Genomic DNA, 25,337 nt, shown 5'->3' with positions numbered 1-25,337 from the left:
CGACCCACATCAAGGGTCCCAGGGGCCCTGCATCATTCAGTGTCTCTGTTATCAGGGGCCCAGCCAGCCCCACCTTGTTTCTGTCACAGCCAGCAGGGGCCAGGGCAGGTGCCAGACATAGGCCCAGCAGCACTCCCCGGCTCATTAGGTGTCCCACGGGGCCAACGGCAGTTCAGTCATTGGATGAGACTGTAGTCTGCCCCCATAGGGTTCGCAGATCCTGCCAACAAATATAGAGCTGGCTCTTTGGGGAGAACAACCAGGAATATGGAGCCCCCTCTCCAGCCACCAACGGCTCCCGGTAAATGCAGGTGAGACGCTGCAGCAAGTCCCGTGGCCCGCATTTGTCAGAGACGCACGGCCGTAGGCAATGAGTGGCCACAGAGCCCCAGGAGCCGTTTCACAGCAAAATTACGTTGGCATCTGTCTCTCTGGTAGGCTATGCAGCCAGGGTGGTCATCAAGGTGGCTTCAACAGCTTTAGCGGCACAGGATTCTTAAGGATAGCAGATGCAGCCGAAGGAGCTTGCCTAGAAGTTGGCCATCTTCAGGCAAGCACCTCACCCCAATGTTTCCGTTGTTATGTCCATATAACTGAAAATAAATTCCTTGCACCAACAGCCATAAATCTAAACACAACCTATATTATTGCTAGCTTTTGCTAAAAAGAATAGTTTTACTCAGTTGATTTTGACAAGTTCGGCTTTTAAACTCTTTCAGCTTCATGCCTAATGCAGCATTAAATGTAAAATCGGGGGGGCGTGGCCAAGATGGCGGCCTGAGCAGACGCGTTCGTCTGAGCTCCGCCGCCCGGGTCCCAGTAAAAGCTTTGTGGCCCCATCTTTTGAAGCCCCAGGCTCTCCTAGCTGGCTGAGGGGGACCGGGAGACTGCAGACGCCTCGAGGGAGAGGCGGGCCGTCCTCCGAGGAGAGCGGCAGCAGTGTTGGGCCTTGCGCATGGACCGTGCTTGCTGTCGGCGGCCGCAGCGAGTGGCGGTTGAGCTGCATGGGGCGGCTGGGTGCGCGGCAGCTGGACGGCACCCTGAAGCAACGCGGAGGCTGTCTGGGCCCACGTCGGAGCAGCAGAGAGTGCTGAACCTTGCGACGGAGGTCCTGAAGCGGAACGGGGGTGCGGTGGGTCTCCGCGGCAGCCATTTTTTTGCTGGGCCGTTACGGGGTGGAGGTCCCGAGCTCGACACAGCGCAACACTGCATATTTGCGCCCCTGCTCCAGGTTGGTGGAGCTAGGACAGGTGCTAGAGGGTCGGGCCACCCATCGGCGTTGCGGTGCGGTCGGCCCGCGGTGGCCCAGCCCGAGTGCAGAAGGAGCTTGGGGCCTGTAACTGACCTGTGAACTTTGGGCAGTGATGGATGCAGAAACTGGTGGCCAGAGTATGAAGGGCATAAAGTGAAGGAATTGGCAACTCAGTCCACAGTGGGCAGTACGAAGAGGTTCTAGACATGATGGGCACGGTCCCCAGAGAGGCACTCAGGGCTATGACGTCCTCCAAGCCAAAATGAGATGATTCGGTGAGAGAAATGTTGACCAGATCCCACCCGGTACAAGGCAAGTCGACTGAGGGCCCAGCGGTGGGACGGTCTCCTGTGGTACGTGGGGAGATGGAGGAGGACGGGGAGGCCCTGGTCACTAAGGGTTTCATTACCTCATTGTTTGACTTGCTGCGGAGTGACCTGCAGGAACTTCATAGAGACATTTTCCAAGAGGTGAAAGAGCTATGAGTGGAGGTCACGTCTCTGGGCGAGCGGGTGGCCCAGGTTGAAGATGGCGAGATCTCTTGCGGTGAGGAGTTAGCGCGCATGCAACAAGAGGTCATACGCCTACCTGACCAGCAGGAACTCCTGCAGTCTGCGGTTGAAAACTTAGAAAATAGGTCACGACGGCATAAAATTTGCATCAGGGGTGTGCCACTTGGAGCAGAGAAGGAGGACATTAGTGAATTTGTGGTGGCGCTGTTTGACTCTGTGCTTGGCCTGGAGGGTGCCCGGGAGATTACACTAGATAGGGTCCATCGTGCGGGCCACAGCGGCGGACCCGGAGAGCACCCACCTGATATCCTGGCATGTGTTCAGAATTATGGGCTTAAAGAAAGCATCTTGCAGAAGGCCCGTAATCTTCCACAGATTCAATTTCGAGGGCACACTCTCCACCTATTTCAAGACCTCTTGCTGTGGACTCTGCAGAGGTGACGCAAATTTAAGCCCATCACGGAGCACCTACGGGCACACTCAGGCGGTCATTCCAACATCGGCGGTAAAAGCCTCTTACCGCTGTCAAAAGACCGCCACCATACCGCCGCGGCCGCGGTAAACCGCCACGGTCATTCTGACCCACAACAGGCAAACCGCCAAAATACAGACATCCACAAAAGTCCGCCACACCAAAGGTCAGCGAGAAACTGGCGATGACCAAACCTCCACCGTCACGCCAACAGAAATACACCCACACTATCACGACACACAAATCCACGCGGCGGTCTTTCAACCGCGGTATTCCATTGGCGGTACACACCGCTGCGCTCAAAATACACACACTCTTACTAAACACAGCCATATTGGACAATTTGAAATACACACACCTGAGACACATACACACACCACACCAACACACCCAATTAAATATAAAACACACACCCACATCACCCATAAAACCTCCACTCCTAGAGAATCGGTACCACGCACTGAGAAATAGATATCCGAGCACCCAGACGCGCATATTACATTCACCCAGCAATATTACCACGCACTTCACACAACACACCAATACACATCACCACACTTAGCATCACACAATCCACCCCACACATCCCCCACACCACCCCATGGCACTGCAAAGACACCCCAGGTTTTCAGAGGATGAACTCAGGGTCATGGTGGAGGAAATCGCACGGGTAGAGCCACAGCTCTTCGGAACACAGGTGCAGCACACCTCCATTGCCAGGAAGATGGAGCTATGGAGCAGAATAGTCGACAGGGTCAACGCTGTGTGACAGCACCCAAGAAATAGGGACGACATCAGGAAGCGGTGGAACGACCTAAGGGGGAAGATGCGTTCAATGGTATCCAGGCACAACATCGCGGTTCAGCGGACTGGCGGCGGTCCACCACCTCATCCCCCAGAATTTACAACATGGGAGGAGCAGGTCTTGGCGATCCTGCATCCTGAGGGCCTCGGCGGAGTATCTGGAGGAATGGACTCTTGCAAGTCTCATCTTCACTACTTCATCCCCCCCACCCCACCAGCATGCCAACTCATACCCCCACCCACACCCTCACCCCCATCACAGCTACTCCTTGCAAATGTCTCACCATCACAACCCACTCATCCCAACCGCAAGCCCTGCATGCGACCACAAAGCATGGACACCCATCACCAAAGCATGCCCAATGCACATCCCCATCCCCCCCAAACCACTGTCACAAAAGCCCCCACACAGGAATGCATGCACTGGGGTACACGGGCACCCACCCATTGCATGCTATGGCACACACAGATGCAATAACCATCCCTTTATACCCCTGCAGGACCCGAATGCCACGTCACCGCGCAGGAGGGTCCACAAATGTCCACTCCACCCCCAGAAGAGACCCACAGTTATGACAGCACCTCTGTCGACCTGGATCTAGATGACCAGCCCGGCCCATCGGGGACCTCGGGACAGTCGGTTCTCCTCAGACAGCCACAGGCCACAGCAGACCTTCCCCCCTCTGGGAACACCAGCACAGCACCCCCCCAGCGGGCCCATACCTCTGTCCCCAGGACACGTCATCAGCGGTGTGTCCACCACTACAGGGCACCCAGGTTAACCCACCAGCCCAACAACAACAGGGACCTGGGGCAGTGGTAGTGGGCACACGGTCCAGGGGACAGAGGCCCAGGGAAACAGGGGAACTGGGAGGGCTGCTGTGCGACAGGGGGGGGGACAGGCCCAGGGAACCCACTCTCCACGAGGCCCTCTCCTCCATCATGGGAGCCTACCATCATTCCCAGGAGACGATGGCGACGGTACTGGCCAGGTTTCAGGAGATCCAGCTTCTGCAGGAGGAACAGTATGTGGGGTTCAGGGAGGAACTACGAACCATCAGTTCCGCCCTGGGCACCATTGTAGGGGCTCTGAATCTGATAGTCACCACATTGCGGGACACTGTGGCACTACAAAGGGCCCCTGACATTAGCATGGACCAAGAACTGCCTACCACCTCTGCCGGCGCTAGTGGACAGGAGGCCCCACCGCAGGACCAACAGGCCACCAGCATCCCACCCCCTGCAGAAGGAGAACCACCCCGCAAGAGGGCCCTGAGATCCAGGAAGAAGACAGAGTAAGATGCCAAGACCCCCGCCAGGAAAGGATACCTCCCTGATTGTCGTCCCACTGTCCCACATTGTCACCCTGTCCATCCTTAAACTGCCCCTGCTCCACTTTCCACAGGCATTTGGACAATGCACCTGTGATACAAATAGGCTGGACTCTGCCATGGACAATCCTCCACCATCACCCCTCACCGATTTGCAACCACCCACCAATATAGAGCACTGTAATAAACACAGTTATTGCACAAAACAATCAGGAGTTTGGCTGTGATTTTTAACAAATGTATTAGATATTAACGTGCCAAAATGCTTATTTACATTGTGATGTCAACATACCAAAGTCACACAGCTGTAGTTCATGGGGAAACAAAGCAGATGTCATGCAGTGGGGCCCACATCTCTGAAATCGGAAGGGAAAGTCACAACTCAGTTACCATACACTGGGGGAAAAGGACAGACAGTAGAGAGGTAGCAGTGTTTAAGTATATGTAATATGCCGGTGTGTATTCTTACCTGTGTGTCATTGGAAATACTGCTGTATTACTGTGTTCCTGTTGTCTATGTTGTCTTCTTCGGCTTCCTCGTCTTCACTCTCCACAGGCTCCACAGCTGCTACAACACCACCATCTGGACCATCCTCCTGCAGAAAAGGCACCTGTCGTCGCAAAGCCAGGTTGTGAAGCATACAGCAGGCCACGATGATCTGACACACCTTCTTTGGTGAGTAGAATAGGGATCCACCTGTCATACGGAGGCACCTGAACCTGGCCTTCAGGAGCCCGAAGGTCCGCTCGATCACCCTCCTAGTTCTCCCATGGGCCTCATTGTAGCGTTCCTCTGCCCTTGTCCTGCGATTCCTCCATGGGGTCAGTAGCCATGACAGGTTGGGGTAACCAGAGTCACCAATTAGCCACACACGTTGCCTCTGGAGTTGACCCATCACGTAAGGGATGCTGCTATTCCGCATGATGTACGCGTCATGCACTGAGCCAGGGAACTTGGCATTAACATGGGAGATGTACTGGTCTGCCAAACATACTATCTGCACATTCATCGAATAGTAACTCTTCCTGTTTCTGTACACCTGTTCACTCCTGTGGGGGGGAACCAAAGCCACATGGGTCCCATCAATGGCACCTATGATGTTGGGGATATGTCCAAGGGCATAGAAATCACCCTTCACTGTAGCCAAATCCCCCACCTCAGGGAAAATGATGTAGCTGCGCATGTGTCTCAGCAGGGCAGACAACACTCTGGACAACACCTTGGAAAACATAGGCTGGGACATCCCTGATGCTATGGCCACTGTTGTTTGAAATGACCCACTTGCAAAGAAATGGAGCACTGACAGCACCTGCACTAGAGGGGGGATCCCTGTGGGTTGGCGGATTGGTGACATCAGGTCTGGCTCCAGCTGGGCACACAGTTCATGAATAGTGGCACGGTCAAGCCTGTATGTCAGTATGACATGTTTTTCCTCCATTGTCGACAGGTCCACCAGCGGTCTGTACACAGGAAGATTCCGCCATCTCCTCGCATGTCCCAGCGGGCGGTGCCTATGAAGGACAACAGCGAGCACAGAGTCAATCAACCCACAGGTACGTAACCACAGATTGCACATAACACGATTCTCACTCCAATGAATGCTTTGTATGAGTGTTGATGCAAGGCCTAGGTATGTGTGATGCAGTAAAAAGTAAGCCATGTGGGCCCCTGGCGGCTGCCTGACCTGTGAAGTGCGATAATGGGATGTGAGGTAAATGCGCTGGCGTGGCGGTAGGCGGTCGAAGACCGCAGCGCAAAGCAGCATTGGTTAACATTGAACCCTATGGGTCTCATGAGCCAATGACGATGTGCGCCGGCGGTCGCGGTACGCACCACCGCGGTCGTGACCGCCATTTTCTATCTGCTTAATCACTCGATACCTGATCTTCGACAGGAGAGGACCTACACTGCAAGTGCTGCTGTGACCTCGGTCTGGAAGAGACAATGGCTCATGCGACTGGGGAAAGGGCCCCGGCCTTCACAGCTCAGGAGTTGGAGAAACTTGTGGATGGGGTCCTCCCCCAGTACGCGTTACTCTACGGTCCTCCAGACCAACAGGTTAGTACTGAGGGAGCATGCTTTATGGGCAATGCCTGTGTTGAGTGGGGTGGATGAAAGATGGTGGGGAGGGGAGCGATTGAGGCATGCATCAAACGACGGTGAGAGCATGTGCCACATGGCAAGGGTACGGATGGGGGGCCACTCACATTGAATATGCAGAAGGTGATGACTATTTTTCTCCCCCTGTACATTTCACATAGGTCAGCGCCCACCAGAAGATCGATATTTGGCGTGCCATCGCCAAGGACGTCCGGACCCTGGGGGTCCACCGCAGACGGGGTACCCACTGCCGAAAGAGATGGGAGGACATCCGCCGCTGGAGCAGGAAGACGGCGGAGGCTCAGCTGGGGATGGCCTCCCAACGTGGGAGGGGTGCCAGTCGGACTTTGACCCGCTGATGTCCCGGATCCTGGCGGTGGCCTACCCCGATTTGGATGGGCACGTGAGGACATCACAGCAGACAGAAGGGGGTGAGTACACTCTCATTCTGTTGACTTTGCGTGCAGTGGAGGTGTCTGGGTGGGGGAGGAGGGCTGTGGGTATCCCTAGGCCAGGGCGATTTCTGTAGGCTAGGCCCCTCCGTAAGGCATGACCCTGTGCCCCCGCACCCTGCCTCTGTAGGGTGCCTAGTACAGCTATTCATGGCCCTGTGTCATCTATGTGTGCAGATGTCGTCCATAGGCTTGTAGGCCATGTCCCACGGATTGAATAGTCAACCCCAAGTGAGCGGCGTAGTGCAGAGGGCTTCTGTGTCTGTCCTGTCCCCCAACGGTGTCGCCAATGCATGCACTCAGCATGTCTTTATTCTCTCCCCCCCCCCCTTTTTTGTGCTCTTCCTGTTCATGTGTGCATTAGCATCATCATCAGTGGCATCGGAGCACGAGGGAGCTGCATCCCACATGGCTATGGAGGGCCAAGCAACAGACTCCGAATTCACCAGTGGGACAGAGGGCGAGGGGAGCTCCACAGCGGGGACTCGGGCAGACATCAGTGACACCGACTCGTCCTCTGAAGGGAGCTCCCTTGTGGTGGTGGCAACATCTGTGCCCCCCGCAACAACAGGTACAGCCGCCACCCACCGCACCAGCGCCGCCCTCCCAGCAGCCCCTCAGCGTTTGGCCCGTGCCCGCTCACCCAGGAAGGTGGGCATCTCCTTCGCCCCAGGCACCTCAGGCCCTGCCCCAGTCACCCCTGCTGCCCTCAGTGAGGAGGTCATTGACCTCCTGAGGACGCTCACTGTTGGGCAGTCTACCATTTTGAATGCCATCCAGGGTGTAGAAAGGGAGGTGCACCAGAGTAATGCATACCTGGAGGGAATTCATTCTGGTCAGGCTGCCCTTCAGCGATCGTTACAGACTCTGGCCTCAGCACTGATGGCAGCCATTGTCCCTGTCTCTAGCCTCCCCCCTCCAACTTCCTCCACCCATACCCTATCACCTGTACCTGTGCCTATCCCAGACACACGATCAGACCAGCCTGCACACACCTCAACACCCAAGGGAAGCTCAGGCAAACATAAGCACCACACATCACACAGGCATTCACCCAAGCAACATCCACATACAGACATACCAACACCCACTGCCTCCACTGTGTCCCCCTCCTCCTCGTCTCCCTCCTCCCTCCCTGTCACATCTCCACTCACACCTGCATGCACAACATCTTCAGCCACTACGTCCCTCAGCAGCACACACACCAAAACACCCCGCACACGTGCAGTCACCACCCCCACTGCCATTTACACGTCCCCTGTGTCCTCTCCCAGTGTGTCTGTGACCCCCTCTTCCAAGATACACAAACGCAGGCAGCCACCCACCCAACAGCCATCCACCTCACGACAGCCTCCAGCCCAAGCAGCTGCACCCAAAGACACCAAACTTACAACTCCTACAACCACAACCTCTTCCTCCACTCCCATACCCACTACACCTACCCGTCCCACTGCTCCTAAAAAGTTTTTCCTGTCCAAACTCAACCTCTTTCCCCCAACTCCCCCACCCCGTCCATGTCATAGGACTACAGTCAGCACCTCAGCCACGACGAAACCGGCCCCTGTCATCAAAGTCTGCCATGGGCTGTGGAGTGCCCCACTCTCCAGGGCAGCCAGTTCGGTACGAAGCCAAGGCACGGGCAGCCAACCCCCGGAGAAACATCCAAAGATAGGCAGTGGCTGGCGCGAGAGGGGGAAAACACCAGGGACTAAAACCCCTACCATGGCTCCGGCAGGAAGTGTGGAGACAGCTGGCACACCGCCCAAGGTGGGGAAGGGCCACAGGCGATCAGGGAAGGCTGTGAAGGGCTGCACACCCGACAACACCGCCATCAGCCCAGCTGGCCAGGAGGGCCCCGCCAGCCCCATCCCAGGTGGGCAGGAGGCCACCAACAGGCCCGGCACAGCTGCCCAGGAGGGCCCCGCCAGCCGTAGGACAGATGGGCAGTAGGGCCCCGCCAGCCACAGGACAGGTGGCAAATGACCTCCCCGCCATGGCCGGATCCGCTGAACTGGGCCCTTCATCTCAAGTACAGCTGCACTGGGCCCTTCATCTCAAGCACCGCTGAACTGGGCACCGCCGTCTCAAGCACCGCTGAACTGGGCACCGACGTCTCAAGCACCGCTGCAATGGGCCCTTCATCTCAAGCACCGCTGAACTGCGCACCGCCGTCTCAAGCACCGCTGCACTGGGCCCTTCATCTCAAGCACCGCTGAACTGGGCACCGCTGTCTCAAGCACCGCTGCACTGGGCCCTTCATCTCAAGCACTGCTGAACTGGGCACCGCCGTCTCAAGCACCGCTAAACTGGGCACCGCCGTCTCAAGCACCGCTGAACTGGGCCCTTCATCTCAAGCACGCTGAACTGGGCCCTTCATCTCAAGCACCACTGAACTGGGCACCGCCGTCTCAAGCACCGCTGCACTGGGCCCTTCATCTCAAGCACCGCTGAACTGGGCACCGCCGTCTCAAGCACCGCTGCACTGGGCCCTTCATCTCAAGCACCGCTGAACTGGGCCCTTCATCTCAAGCACCGCTGAACTGGGCACCGCCGTCTCAAGCACCGCTAAACTGGGCACCGCCGTCTCAAGCACCGCTGAACTGGACACCGCCGTCTCAAGCACTGCTGCACTGGGCCCTTCATCTCAAGCACCGCTGAACTGGGCACCGCCGTCTCAAGCACCGCTGAACTGGGCCCTTCATCTCAAGCACCGCTGAACTGGGCCTTTCATCTCAAGTACCGCTGGCCCATGAGCGGCAGGGGCTGGCCCGCATCTGTTTTGGGCAGGGCTGCACTAAGCACTCTGGGCACCAGGCCCCCTCCAGAACCAGTGGAGACTGTTATCCACTTGTGAGACTGTGGCTTTGCACTCCCCATGATGCAACAGTGGTCAGCCCACCCACTGTCTGGACTTGTGAGACTGTGGCTTTGCACTCCCCAGGATGTAAAAGTGGGCAGCCCACCCACTGTCTGGACTTGTGAGACTGTGGCTTTGCACTCCCCAGGATGTAACAGAGAGCAGCCCACCCACTGTCTGGACTTGTGAGACTGTGGCTTTGCACTCCCCAGGATTGAACAGTGGGCATGGAGGCCCCTCGTGGATCTGGCGTTGTGCACTCATCTGGCTGAGGTGCCCCCCAATCCCTTCCCCCTGAGGTGCCTGTAGTTTTGCTATCTGATGCCCCTGCAGTGTTCTCTCCGTTGGAGTCAGGTATCCTGTGTGGGCTTTGCCCATGTGATTTGGGCCCAGTGGTCCACGAACAATGCCTGCTACATTGCTTGGACTTGTACATTTATGTATATAAGTGTTTTTGATGTGTATATATATTTTTTTGGCAGTAATAGAATATATTCTAATGTTTAGAATCATTTCCTTTTGTCTTTGCATTCTTCCGGGGGGCTTGGGGGGTGTCACTCTGATGTGTTGCTATGCATTGATGTGTGTGTTGTAGTGGGTGAGGGTGGGTGTGTCGCGTATGTGTGTACCCGTGATAATTTCCCCTCCCCCCTCCCCTGTGTCGTAGGTGCAGTACTCACCATTGTCTTCTGCGCCGGCGTTCGAGCTCCTGGTAGAGGAGCAGGTATACTATCGCTGGGAGTATGTGGAGTTCGGGTTCCATGCTGTCCTGATTCCTCGTGGGCTGTATGGAGGTGAGCGTTTTCCCTTCGAAATGGCTGTTTCCGCCGTGTTTTTATCGGCGGGGCTACCGCCCCGGAAAAGGTGGCGGATTGGTAGGTTGTGATACAGTGGGCAGTACATTGTCTCCCGCCTGTCTGTTGGCTGTGACCGCCGCGCTGTTTGTTTGTACTGCCGTGGCGGGCGGTGTGTTGATATGGCGGTCGCTGTTGGCGGTTTCCGCCAGGGTCGGAATTCAATTTTGTTTCCCACCAGCCTGTTTGCGGTTTGGCCGCCGCTTTAACACCGACCGCCAGGGTTGGAATGACCACCTCAGTATCTTACTCTTGGGGGCACCTTTTCTGCCTCATCTTTCGTTGGGAAGAACAGCTCCGCCAGGTGAAATCAGTGCCAGAAGCAAGAAAGATTCTTCGTTTGGAGGGAGACACCCAGGAAAAGGGCACAACTATGGTCATGGCTGACGGGGACCGACTGCGATGGCGGCGTAAGGAGAGGAAGAGGAAACAGCAGCGACCTAGAAACATCGGAGCAGGCCAAGGAGCGGCAATCTGTACTTAGTAGCGTGGCCGCTGGAACACATGCTTAATGGCTGGAGGGCTGGGATGGTGGCTCAGAGGTGGGCTGCAACAATTCAGGTCATGTAACTGTAGCGACGGGACCTGGGCGGCAGAGTCGTTGGACGCTAAACGACGAACTTGAGTGATTGTGCTGCCCCTGCTGAGACTTTGCCTCTTAGGAGATGAGTGATAGAGGACTTTATGGTTATGAGCACCTGTTGTGCGTTATGGTTGTAAGTTGGTGTGCTTCCCCTGGATCTTGTATACAGGTTGCCTTGGCTGCCGGGCCCCCTGGTTCGGAGCAGCCTTGGGACTGGTTTTGGTGTGGGCTCCCCCAGTGGATCCTCCCCATGAGAGATTTTGATACTGGGTCATATGTCTCTTAAGTGTCTAAGCTTGAATATCCGTGGTCTTAACAGTCTGGCTAAGAGATTAGCGATCCTGTCGACGCTTGAGCGCTCTGGTAGTCACATTTGCCTCTGACAGGAAACGCATCTACTGGCTAGGGACACATATCGTATGCACTCAAAGTGGTTTCCTAAACAGTTCTGGTCCTCGTCCTCCACGAAACATGCTGGGGTAGCGATATTGCTCTCGAAGACCTTCTCTGGGGAAGTGATAGCTAAGATACATGAGGTACAGGGCAGACTCCTGGCCCTTAGACTATGGGTGGGGGCGTTCTGCTTTACCATTGCTTCTGTGTATGCCCCCAATGCGCAGCAAGAATCCTTCCTGAAACAGGCGATTGCCCCGGCGCTTGCGACACCCGATAGTGCTGTTTTAGTGGGTGGTGATTTTAATTTGGTAATGGACAATGAGTTGGACAGATCTGGGCACCGCTTTGGGCAGACGGGTGCGTTGACGATGACAGGGCGACAGTGGTTGGCCGAGTGCAGACTTGAGGATGTTTGGAGGAGAGCACATCCTTCGCTTAGGGACTATTCCTTTTATTCGGCGGCTACCAAGAAATACGCACGTATTGACTTTTTTTGGGCCTCATGAGAATTCGCTTCTCGAGTTCGAGAGTCCACGATAGAGCCCAGGGCCCTTACAGATCATGCGCCTATCACGGTGGAGGTTGGGGTGGATGTAGGTCAGGTGGGCAATTTGAGCTGGCGTTTTAGGGACGCGATCTTGCAGAACAGAGAAATGGAGGAGTCGATACTGCGCGTGATTCGGGTTATCTTAGCCACAATGATGATGGGACAACCAGTTTGGAGACTCTGTGGGAGGCTCTGAAGGCAGTGGTATGGGGGGAGGTAATGTCGCTATCAGCAAGAGATAATAGGGCAAGGAGGGAGCAGAGGGCGGCGCTAGAACAAAAGGTGACAGCATTGGAGCGATCCCATAAGTCCACGGGTGCACCGAGAATTTGGCAGGAACTGGAGAAAATGAGGCAGCAGTTGAGGTGGTTGGACTGGGACAGGGCGGAGTATGCGATAGCGCGGCTTAAGCATAAATATTACATTGGGAGTAATAAGTGTGGCAAGCTCTTGGCGCATTGTTTGAGAGCACAGCGCGCGGCAGCAGCAATAAAAATGGTCCACTCACCTTCAGGGTGGGAGGCCCACACAGACGATCATATTGCAGAAGCATTCGCCGAATATTATCGAGTGTTATATACGGCTGACCCTCAGAGTGATGCGAATCCAGCCGCATTCCTTGCGGGGTTAGCAATTACTCCGCTTGGTGAAATGGAAGCATCTTCCTTGGATCAGCCTATCAGAGTGGAGGAGGTTATCTCGGCAATATCAAGGCTAAAGGTGGGGAAGTCTCCCAGCCCTGATGGCTTTACAGCGCTCTTTTATAAGACTTTCTGCGAGGAGCTTGCACCACTTTTGGCGCGTCTTTTTAACTCCTTTCAGGAGTCGGAGGCTCTTGTGCCCAGTATGTCCGAAGCTACCATTGCGGTGATACACAAGCAAGGGAAAGATCCCGAGGAGTGTTCCTCGTACAGACCAATCTCACTTTTGAACATAGATGCTAAGCTCTTTACTGGAATACTGGCCCACCGCCATAATCCCTATATGCCCGGTCTTAGAGATCCGGACCAGGCGGGCTTTAAATCCCATCGTCAGTGTAGTGATAATACAAAGCTACTGCTACATTTGATAGATAAAACTAACAGATCTCGTAGTGAGACGCTGCTCCTCTCTATTGGCGTGGAGAAGGCATTTGATAGGGTCCATTGGCCCTACTTATTCCGGGTCTTGGAGTGTTATGGACTGGGCCCGGGCTTCAGGAGGTCGGTTCAGTGCATTTATCGCTCGCCTAGGGCTGCGGTCTGGGTTAATGGTACAGTCTCTTTGCCGTTCCCGATTGGACGGGGGACTCGGCAGGGGTGCCCTCTCTCCCCCCTTTTGTTCGCGCTTTACATGGAGCCCTTTGCGCAGCACCTACGCCACAGCCCCTTGGTCTCAGGGGTTAAGTTTGGAGGGGATCATCACATTATCACGCTGTATGCAGATGATGTGATTCTTACCGTGGCTGAACCCACAACCTCACTGCCTGAACTAATGGCGATAATGGAGGAGTTTAGCCAAATCTCAGGGTTCCGGGTAAATGTGCAGAAATCCCAAGACCTTAGCTTGTCTGTGAACCTAGTACATGAGCAAGAGTTGAAGACTCGATATACGTTTCTTTGGTCCTCATCACGACTCCCTTACCTGGGTATTGATTTGGCGTCTTCAGTTACGAAGACGGTGAACTTGAATTATGCGACATTAGTCCGGGAGGTGCAGCGCGATCTGGAGAGCTGGGCGAAACACAAACTTTCATGGCTGGGCAGGGTAGCGGCGGTGAAGATGATCACATTGCTGCGCATATTGTACGTCTTCCAGGCGCTCCCTCTGGCTCCCCCTCCCCATGCGATAGCGACTCTTCAGTCTGCAATCCTCAAGTTCATCTGAGATGGGCGCCCTGCACGGCTCCCTAGAAGACTTTTATATCGCTCTAGAGCGGAAGGGGGGTTGGCGGTCCCCTGCCTTATATGATATTATCAGGCAGCACAGCTGCGCTTTCTCTTGGAGTGGAGCCGTCCACTTACAGAGAAACACTGGTGTTTCATGGACCAGGCGGTAGTGGGATCGCACATTTGGAAGGAACCTTGGCTTCAACGTCGACATAGGGTACGGGGCCTATATTCCTCCCTGATTACGGGAGCGACGTTACCTGTCTGGGACGCAGTGGCATGTCAAGCGGGGCTTACGTCGTTCCCGTCCCCTATGACCCCGACAGGGGTGAACCCTGACTTTGAGCCTGGGCTGTGTCTGGAGGGCCTGTGCCATTGGTATGATGGAGGCTGTAAAAGGGTGGGGAGTCTGTTTGATGCACAGGGAGTAGTTTCTTTTGATCAGATGAGGGAAACATATGGTCTGACAGAGGCAGGCAGGTTGATGTACTACCAGGTGAGGCATTGGGCTCTTCTGCCAGCGAACAGAGCACTGATGGAAAGGCCGCTCACGCCGTTCGAAAAATGGCTGTTGACAAAGAAGGATGACAGGCGAGTCCTTTCAGAATTATATAAACTCTTACAAGGAGGGCAACGCCTGGCTAAGTGTAAGGGGCAACTTAGATGGGAGAGGGAGCTGGAGAGGGCGTTCTCTGACGTGGAATGGGACAATATATACTATAGAGCACATCATACAGCTTTCAATGCGGCGGGGACGGAGACGGCGTATAAAGTGGCTTCCTATTGGTATTACATCCCAGCCAGGATACATTCATGGGACTCCACCAAGTCCAGCTGTTGCTGGAGGGGGTGTGGTAATACAGGTACGCTGGTACATCTGCTCTGGCATTGCCCCAAACTTCAGAGATATTGGACGAGCATCTTAGATGATATCGATAAAGTGTTCCAGACCGAGCTCCCTAGGTTTCCATCGTATATACTTCTAGGCCTGCCCAACCCCCTCGCCTTCCCGCTACGATCCCTAAAAGGGCGACAGATGGCGTTGGCACTTAATACGGCTGTCCAGTCGATACTAGCCTTATGGGGGACGGACAGGGTACCGACGTAAGCGACCAGGCTTTAGAAGCTGTGGTTTATTCATGCAATGGAGATGCTTACTCTGGTTGCTCATCAGAGAGTGGGTGACATAGCTACGTTATAGAAGCCGTTTCTCAAGATCCTGTCAATAGAGTTCACGAAGCTGACATGCCCGGTCTATTTGAGGGTTCTCGGGCTGACAGATGCTTCTTAGAAGATGCTTGGTCTGTTGGATGGGGGTGACCTGGCATGATGTTATCCTGTAAAGATGAGGGGAATCCTGGGGGGGAGGAGTGACATATCTGACGGGGAGGCATAGTTTTTTTGTTGTTAATTTTCTACATTTTGCATAGTTTTTTTGTTGTTCATTTTCTACATTTTCTGTTTGACTATGTACGAAGCTCTGAGGTCATTAGATCATTGTCTCTACCTTCCTTGTTCTTCTAAATGTATGGAAGTGGGCGAAAAGCGAGATTTCTTTTGGCAATAAGACCGTAATCATGTGCATACTTTCTTGGATATCAGATTGAAACGCTGTAACTAGGTGGTTGACTTGCTGGCGACTCAAACAATGTGCTTCGTACTTTTATATGTTAGAACCAATTAAAAGATTTGATCGATAATAGTGAAATCGGAGTAAACTGTGTCTTGTTATACTCTCTACACCCATCGCAGGCGCCTGTCAACAAAGACATTTTGGAGTATCTAAATTAGTACTTGTGTTGTGTTCTTTAATGTACTATTATATGGCTTTACGACCTAGCTCTCAGAGAATCTACTATGTGAACAGCTCTGTAATATTCATATTACGTGAGTACAAATTGAAACAACTGTGTTCTCTTGTACTTTTACTAATCAGGAGCTGGATAGTTCTGGAACAAGTCACAGCAGTATGTACAACTATGCAAAAGAGTACGCCTGTAGTACTACTTCCTGTTCTCAAAAATGCTTCTTTGAATCGGCTCCATGTTTTACACGAATTATGCTCCAATTCTTGCTTGGAGGAACTTGCTTGTGAAAAAACTTCAACAAAGGGGATTACTAAACACACAGTGGAAGCATATATCTTTTTACAGCTTTATACCCAATTGATCATGCAAATATTGAAATCAAGTGTAAAAAGCTTCACATTGCTGTGGACAATTTTCCCAGGCGGGCTTTCCATCCAGTTCTACAGTGCACTGAAGCCGGATGTAGTGTGCTTACACGATACATGAGCAACTTCTAGGTACTACACATGCCTGTGGGGAGTTTGCTTTAACCTTCGTAATGACTCATACCAAAGATAGTACATAAACATTCACGCATTGTCTAGAAGGACGAAATGGGGGCGATACTCTTGTGTATACAGGGGATGAACGCCGCTACTTTTTAGTGTTATCCCCTTGAAATAAACACATCGATTCTTTCGGATAGTATGCCTTCTTACCGCTTGTTCCTTCAAATGTCTTGGGAGTTATAAGTAGGTAGGCAAATACATCTCCAAGTCCAGATTGAAATACAATGCGATTTGCATAATTAATATTCTGGGCTAGCTGGTGTGTGGATGAATTTCATTTAGAGCTATTATAAAAATAATAAAATAAAAATACTGCAAGAGATACAAATAACCTCTGCCCGAGATAAACAGAAGTATCTGCGAGAGTTGCTTCCGCTGCTGACAGACATATTTGATCAAAACTGACAATGAATTCAGAGACGCCCGCTTAAGTCCTGACAAGCATCTTCATTTGACTTTTATACAGAACAGTGTACCACCACAACACGTACAACCGGTTCAAATGTATGAGAAACGAAACATCGGCTTGTCTTCTTATCAGTAGTGGCTGGTGTCAGGACTGAGAGGGAAATGGGTGGACGATGTAGTGTTGACAGTGGAAGCGGTCAACACCAATAAAGGAAACAAGAGAGGGGGGGTCTGAAGCCCGACCCCTCCGAAACTGGTGCAAGGTGGGTTGCACCATGACGGGAGTGGGAGGGCATAAAAGGGGAAAACGAGAGCGAGAAAAGTTAGTAAGTAACGGAGTTACGAAGGATGCAATAAAAGATATTATAAGCACACGCACCGAGCCTCCGTGTGTTTTCATTAGTAGCAGTGCGCAAGCTACACAGCGCGACGCTACATTTTGGCGACGAAGGAACGAAGATCCCCGCGTGACACGGCGCTGCAGAACCTTTGCCCACATCAAGTTTAAAAAAAAAAAAACAGAAAGGGATCGCCGCCAGCGCTCACTGCGGTAAGTGCGCTGCATTTACACTCCCGGGCAAAATTCACGCCCAGGAGTGGGCGGGTCAAAATTTTTTACGTACGCCCGCTTTTGCGCCGTTTTTTAGCGCCTGGAAAAGGCAGGCGTTAAGGGACCTGTGGGCTCGGAAGGAGCCCAGAGGTGCCCTCCCATGCCCCCAGGGACACCTCCTGTCACCCTTGCCCACCCCAGGAGGACACCCAAGGCTGGAGGGACCCATCCCAGGGACAATAAGGTAAGTTCTGGTAAGTATTTTTGTTTTATTTTTTTTGTGGCATAGGGGGGCCTGATTCGTGCCCCCCTACATGCCACTATGCCCAATGACCATGCCCAGGGGACAGAAGTCCCCTGGGCATGGCCATTGGGCAAGGGGGCATGACTCCTGTCTTTGCTAAGACAGGAGTCATTTCTATGGGGGTTGGGAGTGGAAAAAAATGGCGCAAATCGGGTTGAGGCGAAAAATTTGCCTCAGCCTGACTTGCCCCATTTTTTCACGCCCAAGCTCCATATCCCCCTACGCCGGCGCTGCCTGCTCGTGGCCGCAAAGAAGCCCAACAACCCGACGCGGTCAGGATTTGTGTGGACATGCGAATGCCCAACCTAGCAATAAAAAGAGAGCGTCACCTCACCCCAACAATCGACGATATCCTGAGTGAATTGACAGGGTCCTGCTGGTTCTCTAAGATGGATCTCCGATCAGGGTACCACCAGATCATGTTACACCCCGAATCGAGGCCCATCACCACCTTCTCCACACACAACGGATTATGGCGCAATAAAAGACTGACCTTCGGCATATCCAGTGCCGCTGAAATCTTCCAGCAGGTAATCAAAGAAGTCCTACAAGGCCTCCCAGGAGTGCTGAACGTCTGCGGCGACATCCTAGTTCACGCCCCGACCATCGAAACACACATGAAGCGACTGCGGGCTGTCTTCACGAGACTACAAACAAAAGGTTTGACGCTCCACAGAGACAAATGCGATTTCCTCAGGGAGGAAATCTCTTTCTTCGGATACCGATTCTCGAAACAAGGAGTCGGACCGGATCCACAGAAGGTCAAGGACATCCAGGACGCTCCAGCACCGACAACAGTCACAGGAATAAGGAGTTTCCTGGGAATGGTCACATATTGCGGGCGATTTATGAAAAACTTGGCCGACATCACGGGGCCCCTAAGAAAACTTACACAATCCAGCCAACCATGGATATGGGAGGAAGAGCAGGAGACCGCTTTCCGGGCCACCAAAGAGGCACTCTCAGCAGACACCACGCTAGAGTTTTTCGACCCCCGGCGGCAATCACAACTCGTGGTAGACGCAAGCCCCACGGGGCTAGGGGCAGTGCTGGGGCAAAAACAAAACTGCGGCGAATGGGCCCCCATCGCTTTTGCAAGCCGTACACTCACACCCATGGAGCAAAGGTACTCCCAAATTGAAAGAGAAGCCATCGCCATCCACTGGGGATGCCGCCATTTCCACCTGTACCTTTATGGCAACTCATTCTCAGTAGTGACAGACCACAAGCCGCTACTACCTTTGTTCAAAGGATCGTCATCCAAGCCACCCCCAAGAATTGAGAAGTGGATCCTGCAGCTACAAGAATACGACTTCACGCTCACATATCAGCCTGGCACAAAGAACCCAGCGGACTTCCTCTCCAGACATGCACGCCCAGCCACTTCAAAAGAAATCGACGAAGTCAAAGATACAGAAGAATATGTGAGACTGATAGTGGAAAGAGCACGGCCGGTACCCATACCGCTTAGCGAAGTAGTGGCAGCGACCAAACTGGATGAGTGTTTGCAGCTAGCCATAGCAGCAACCCGCACAGGAGAGTGGAGACCTCTCCAAAGGCCGGACTCATTTTGCACGCAGCAGGCCCAAGCTTGCCTGCACGCACTGTTCAACGTACGCCAAGAGCTGTCAGTAAGCGAGGAAGGCTGCCTACTCAGTGGACTCCGTCTAGTAATACCAGCTAGCCTCACCAACAGAGTAGTGTCTTTGGCTCATGAAGCACACCAAGGGATTGTCAAATCCAAAGTCCGCATCAGGAACAAAGTCTGGTTCCCAGGCCTGGACAGACTAGTGGAAGACACAATCCAAAGGTGCATGGCCTGCCAAGCCAGTGGCAACCCTGACCCCCCGCACCCATCATAACAGAACAAGACCCGACGGCGCCATGGCAGAGAGTGAGCGCAGACTTTGGGCACCTACCAGACGGTTCGCACATGCTTATTATGGTAGACGATTTCTCGCGGTATCCAGAAGTGGAGGTGGTGAAATCAACATCAGCACAAACAGTCATCCCCAAAGTGGAGAAGCTCATGGCCACTCACGGGTTTTCCGGCGAAATCCGCACAGACAATGGACCCCCGTTCAACAGTCGCGAGTGGGAACAGTTCCTAGCGTCCACAAACACGAAGCACAGACGCATCACTCCCCGGTGGCCACAGGCAAATGTCGAGGTGGAGAGGTTTGTGAGGACCCTCAATAAAGTTATCCGAATGGCGGTGGCGGAAGCAAGAGCCATAGAGAGAGCAATCTATGTGTTCCTAAGGGAGTACAGAGTAACACCACATGCCACCACAGGAGTCACTCCCAGTCAACTCTGTTTCGGCAGAACGGTAGTGGACGCCATCCCGCACCATCAATCCTGGGCAGTGAATACACCACCACCCAGCAAGTCAACAACCAGGAGGAATGCTACAAACATATACGCCTCCCGCAAAAGAAGAGCCAGGCAGACAAGGATGCAAGTGGGAGACACTGTGCTAGTAAAAGACCGTCATCCAGGCAGCAAATTCCGACTACCCTTCGAAGTCAAGCCATGGACAGTGACCACCGTAAAAGGTACGATGGTGACGGCCCAGAGGGGGCAAGAAAAGGTAACCAGGAACGTGCCGTTTTTCAAGCGGCTGCCCCCACAAACATCCAGCAGAGAGGGCAGGAGCTACACGGAGACAAGAGCCGAGTCAGACACAGAACCCAATGACTGGAGCATCACACCAGAAGAACCAGGACACTGTCAGGAACAGCTAAGAGACCGACTACCAACGGAACAAGGACAAGCACAAGCGGCAGAAGCAGAGACGTCTGGACCAAACAGAGAAGGATCGCAAACATCAAGGCGGTCTGGTTCAGGGAGATACCTATTACGGCACAACCCAGGACCATCACGGAGGTATGCTGATTTTGCATGTGACTTATCATACTAGCATGCTGCTATGACGTAAGCCTCATATATATAATGATGTTTGAACAATGAGCAGTTTCAGATAACCAAAGTTAGTTATTGTTTGAAGTTTCACCTCCACCCTTTTCCCTGTTGGGGAGGGATGTAGTGTTGACAGCGGAAGCGGTCAACACCAATAAAGGAAACAAGAGAGGGGGGTCTGAAGCCCGACCCCTCCGAAACTGGTGCAAGGTGGGTTGCACCATGACGGGAGTGGGAGGGCATAAAAGGGGAAAACGAGAGCGGGAAAAGTTAGTAAGGAACGGAGTTACGAAGGATGCAATAAAAGATATTATAAGCACACGCACCGAACCTCTGTGTGTTTTCATTAGTAGCCGCGCGCAAGCTACACTTGGCGACGCTACAGATGACATGAAAACAAACGGAAAATAAACTAAAATAACTTACCTGGCGTTGACAGTCCTGGCAGCATAAAAGCAGCATCTGGATTGACCTCAGTGCACTGGCTTTGCGCTCCCAAACAAACTGGGAGCCTGTGTCTTCTATCTCCAACCCTGCATCATAGCTCAGGTTGGAGACAGTTCAGTGCCGTGTATGTTTGGCCATCCTGAGATGGCAGGCCAAACACATATGGGCACTGATAGCAGTGGCACCACTCCCCCTCCGGCCTCTCACTGTGATGGCCCCGCCCCCAAGACTCGACCCTGCCCAACACTCCTCCGCCATAGGGAAGGAGACACCGCTGCAACCATTCCAACGGCTTATCAGGCAAGCAATTTGTACTCATGGTACAAAGGCAAGAGGGTTCGGGAAATTCAGGAATGAAATTGCAAGTGATCCCTTTAATCAGTGCACTGGATACTCGTAATAACAGTAAAGAAACAATGAAAGTTGCACACATTTAAGAAGAAAGTAAAATAATGAAAATCAGTATAGCACTGGGTTCATAGTATATATTGCTGGTAACCACTAACTGATGGTAAACACTGTGAATTTCACAAAACAGACTTACCAAGAAGGTGGTTATCCTCCCGCCTTAAAACTTTCCTCGGGTCATTAACCCATTGCGAAAGTCTGAGTTATCATAGACTGTAAATGGTTCAGCCTGTGGGGAAGAGAAACAATGTTTTAACACAGAAGTAGGTCTAGGAACATCTTTTCATCTCTAGTTTAAGTTTGCGGTCTGCTGGTACTTTAAAAAAATGGAAAATGAAGCCCCTTAATCACTCAGGTTTAAGGTCTAGCTGCTCAAGGGGACTGATATGTGCATATGACCGACAGACATATTTGGTGAGTCAGTCTATAAACACTAGGTCACACTTATTTCCATTGTTGCCCTCTTAAGATTGTCTGAATCCCCATAGTAGACAAACCAGACAACTAGTGGATGACCGCCTGCAAGTTTCAGTGTACGCAAGTGCAACATTAGAACACCTTTCTGGCACGTATTCCTTTAAAGGCTGGTGATCTACCCATGCTCATACTAAACTGAGCAGCTGCCGCCTTATATGGGAAAGTATATCTGGGTTTAAGAATCCTAGAAAAAAGAACAAAAATACAATGCAAGCTTTGCTAGAGACAGGCCATGTGCTCCACAGCCAGAGACACCACTCAGCTGCCCTTTGCAAGTAGCTGACATTTTTTCTGTAATCCAGTGGAGAGGGGTGAGACGTGCTTACTGACGCTCTGTATCTGCATCTCTTGAATACTTGGATTGGATAGAGCATTTCCTGGAAACAAAGTCAGCAGAAGAAGCCTGCCAGGCCTACAGGTACTTGAACAGGCCATCATCAACATTAATAATTCTAGCACTAAAACCCACATTCAAGAAGCATTGCAGCAAAGTCCATGCCAGCCTGGAGCAATGTAAATCTTTGATATGCTGAACTGGAAGCATGGCAATGAACTGGGCACCTCAAACTACTATAAAGAGGTTAGGGCTGGTGCATCCTCAATATCGGTAATGAATCAAACTCGCATTTTCTAGATTTTTTCTCCTTTTTGGGAGCCCTACATTTGATGGTATTATAACTCTCTCCACTGTGACACTGCCAATGAATGCCACAGTGCCCTTTATTTGTCCCTAAAACTGTGCTTAAAAATTAGCTTTCAAAATTACTTTATCTTTCCAGTAATGTGGCACCATTGGCGATGCAGATTAATGAAATATGTGGACTTCAGTGTACGTATAAACTACTCACATGTATAACCAACGTGTATGACTCCAGACAGCACCAGTGTGCAGCCTAATTTCATTGATTTGGAAAGGAAAAATACTTTGTTATGTAGGAAGCTACATTAGTTAAGTCACCTGAAAAGGGTGTCTTATAAGCTCAAACATATATGTGCTTAATATATCTAAGTGATCAATTCTATATATATTAAAGAAAAAAACACTACCAAGTGAATAGTTAGCAATTTTTTTTGTCACATTGCCAAATGTACCCAGGGCAAGCTTAGTTGTGAGTAAAAGCCTTTTCTTGGCCTCTTTTTAGATTAAACTGGGAACATACTAAGACTTTCAATCACAGTTATTTTCACCTTCTCAACAATTTATGGGTGAAAGAAGGTTTTGATACATTTGGTGGAAAACTAGCTTTGCAAAGGTATTCTTTGTGCTGACTGACACGTTTAGAACTGGTTCTAAATTAGTTTGACAAGGCAATGTGGTTGGCATCAGGAGCATAAAGATTGGAACAGTGCTAACAGTTGCCACTTAGAAGGAGCTGGCCACCTGAGAGTAGGTTCGGAACAGACGGTCTCACAAAAACAGATCTCACTGATGTTTCCTTTGAACTCAAGTCCTCAAATAAAGATCACAGGAAGAGAAACCAGTCATGCTCAGAGCCATGTGAAACTTTCTTTCTTTACTTCTAGCTGAAGATAAAACCAGTCACAGCATGGCTAAAGAGTATGTTGGTATTGAACTGAGAAAGGAAGTTCAGCAAAAGGAGATTGAGGTTTCTTGGGCAGGATTGTTATGTTATGCTACGTTTTATTGATTTTTAAAGTGTGACTAGCCTCCAGAGAGGTATGCAGGAGCTGGACCAGGTGCAAAGGTCTTCTGCAAGATCTTAGTTGGAGAGACAGGCCTTTAGCTTCTTGCAGAATTCCAGAAGCAAAGAGAAGGCCCTCAGTTTTAGACTGTGTTAAGAGAATTCTTCAATTACTGGCGAGTGCAGAGGAAAAGACTAGCACTCTTCTTCATGAGTCACATGGATGGCCTTCTGTTGTTCTGACTGGGCATCAAAAAGCAGAAGACATCTCATTTATAGAAGGCCAGGTTGAGACTTTTGGACCAGACCTTGGAGGGCTTGGACAGAGAGAGACAGAACTGGTGCTTAACAGCTTTAACTGAGAACCTGGAGCTGTAGGAGTGAGCATGAAGAATGTTTTCAGCAGTTAAAAAATGTACAAGTTTAGTCATGTTTTCCACCTGTGGAGTGCGGGGACATGGTGCGGGGGCAGCCAGAGGGGAAGGGCACCCTTGTCAAGCAAGAGATCCAGGTTTATCTGGATCAGATCTTTATGCCTCAAAGAAAAAACCTTCAGCAGGGCCTCGTAATGAATGTATCTTACTTTGTAGAACTCTACCAGCATCTTCCCGCTGGATGATTTTCAGAGACAAACTGTGATAAAGTACAACGGTGAAGCATGGGGCAAGGCATGGTGGCAAATCTACTCCAGTGGGGAAGAAATCTCAGGGGACACAGAATCCTGATTGGCCCTACTCTGTTTTTGGTGCCAAAAATGACATTTTCAATAGGACCTCATTGAGAACATAGCTGATCTTGTCGGAGCGCTATCTAACATCATCCTCGTGCCTTGCTCTGCAAGAGACTTTGAGAACCAAAAACTCCTCTAAATCCTGTCATTCAAACTTTGCCCGATGTGCGCACTTAGCTTAACCCACCTCTGCTCTATCATGGTTGGCATAAATTTACCCCTAGACCCTAGTCAACTGCAAACTGTAAAAATTCAAGTGATCCTTGGAGAAATTCTGGCAGTTTTTGCCATGTATAATTTTTTAAATAATTGTTTTGTTGCATTACATTTTTCTTGCATTTTCTAAATTGTTTAGGCTTTTTTTGTTTTGTATTCTCAATTTTAACATTATTTTTGGAAATGTTTGAATGTATCATATATTTCACTCACAAACTGCCTGCAGCTTGTACAGCAGCATTCTGGTGCTGAGCAGATGTTCTATTTGACGGTGGTTGTAGCCTAACTGTACTGTGTTTATTAAGTTAGTAGGGATTCCCCTCTCTAAAATTAATTGCCCAGTTTGTCTCAGAATGACTTAGCGCTCCTTCCTGAGTGCCTTGTGAGGTCTGTTGCCTAAATGAAAACATGATGGTACTGTTACAACTCGGTCGTCCCATTTATAGGGGGCGCTGTAAGGGAACTGTCGGAAGCCTGGGAATCACCTTGAACACATCTAGAGTCCCTTGCTGACTCCCATTTGTTTCTCTTTTCGCCATGGTATGCTTTTGTAGTATTACATTTGCACCCTGAGACTGCAGTTCTCATAATGCACAGCCTGGTAGTCAGTAAAGCCTGGATTCTGTTTTACATTGTTTTCTATGGGAGAAATCCAGTTGCTCCTTTTCACTGGATCCTCTTCTCCAGGACTTACGAGTGTCTGAAACTACACATACCTGAGACCTCTCCTGTGCAGCCCAGTCATGTGATTCCATCTGGGGTTTTCTGCAGCTTGGAACTGCTTATAAGCAGCCATTTCCTCATGATCCTTCGTCGTGCATTGGAGTTCGATTCCTTTGAGTTACTATCG

The sequence above is a fragment of the Pleurodeles waltl genome, chromosome 2_2 (genome assembly GCF_031143425.1).
Source record: "Pleurodeles waltl isolate 20211129_DDA chromosome 2_2, aPleWal1.hap1.20221129, whole genome shotgun sequence".
Taxonomy (NCBI): domain Eukaryota; kingdom Metazoa; phylum Chordata; class Amphibia; order Caudata; family Salamandridae; genus Pleurodeles; species Pleurodeles waltl.
The sequence above is the reverse complement of the archived record's forward strand: the minus strand, read 5'-3'. Positions refer to the sequence as shown.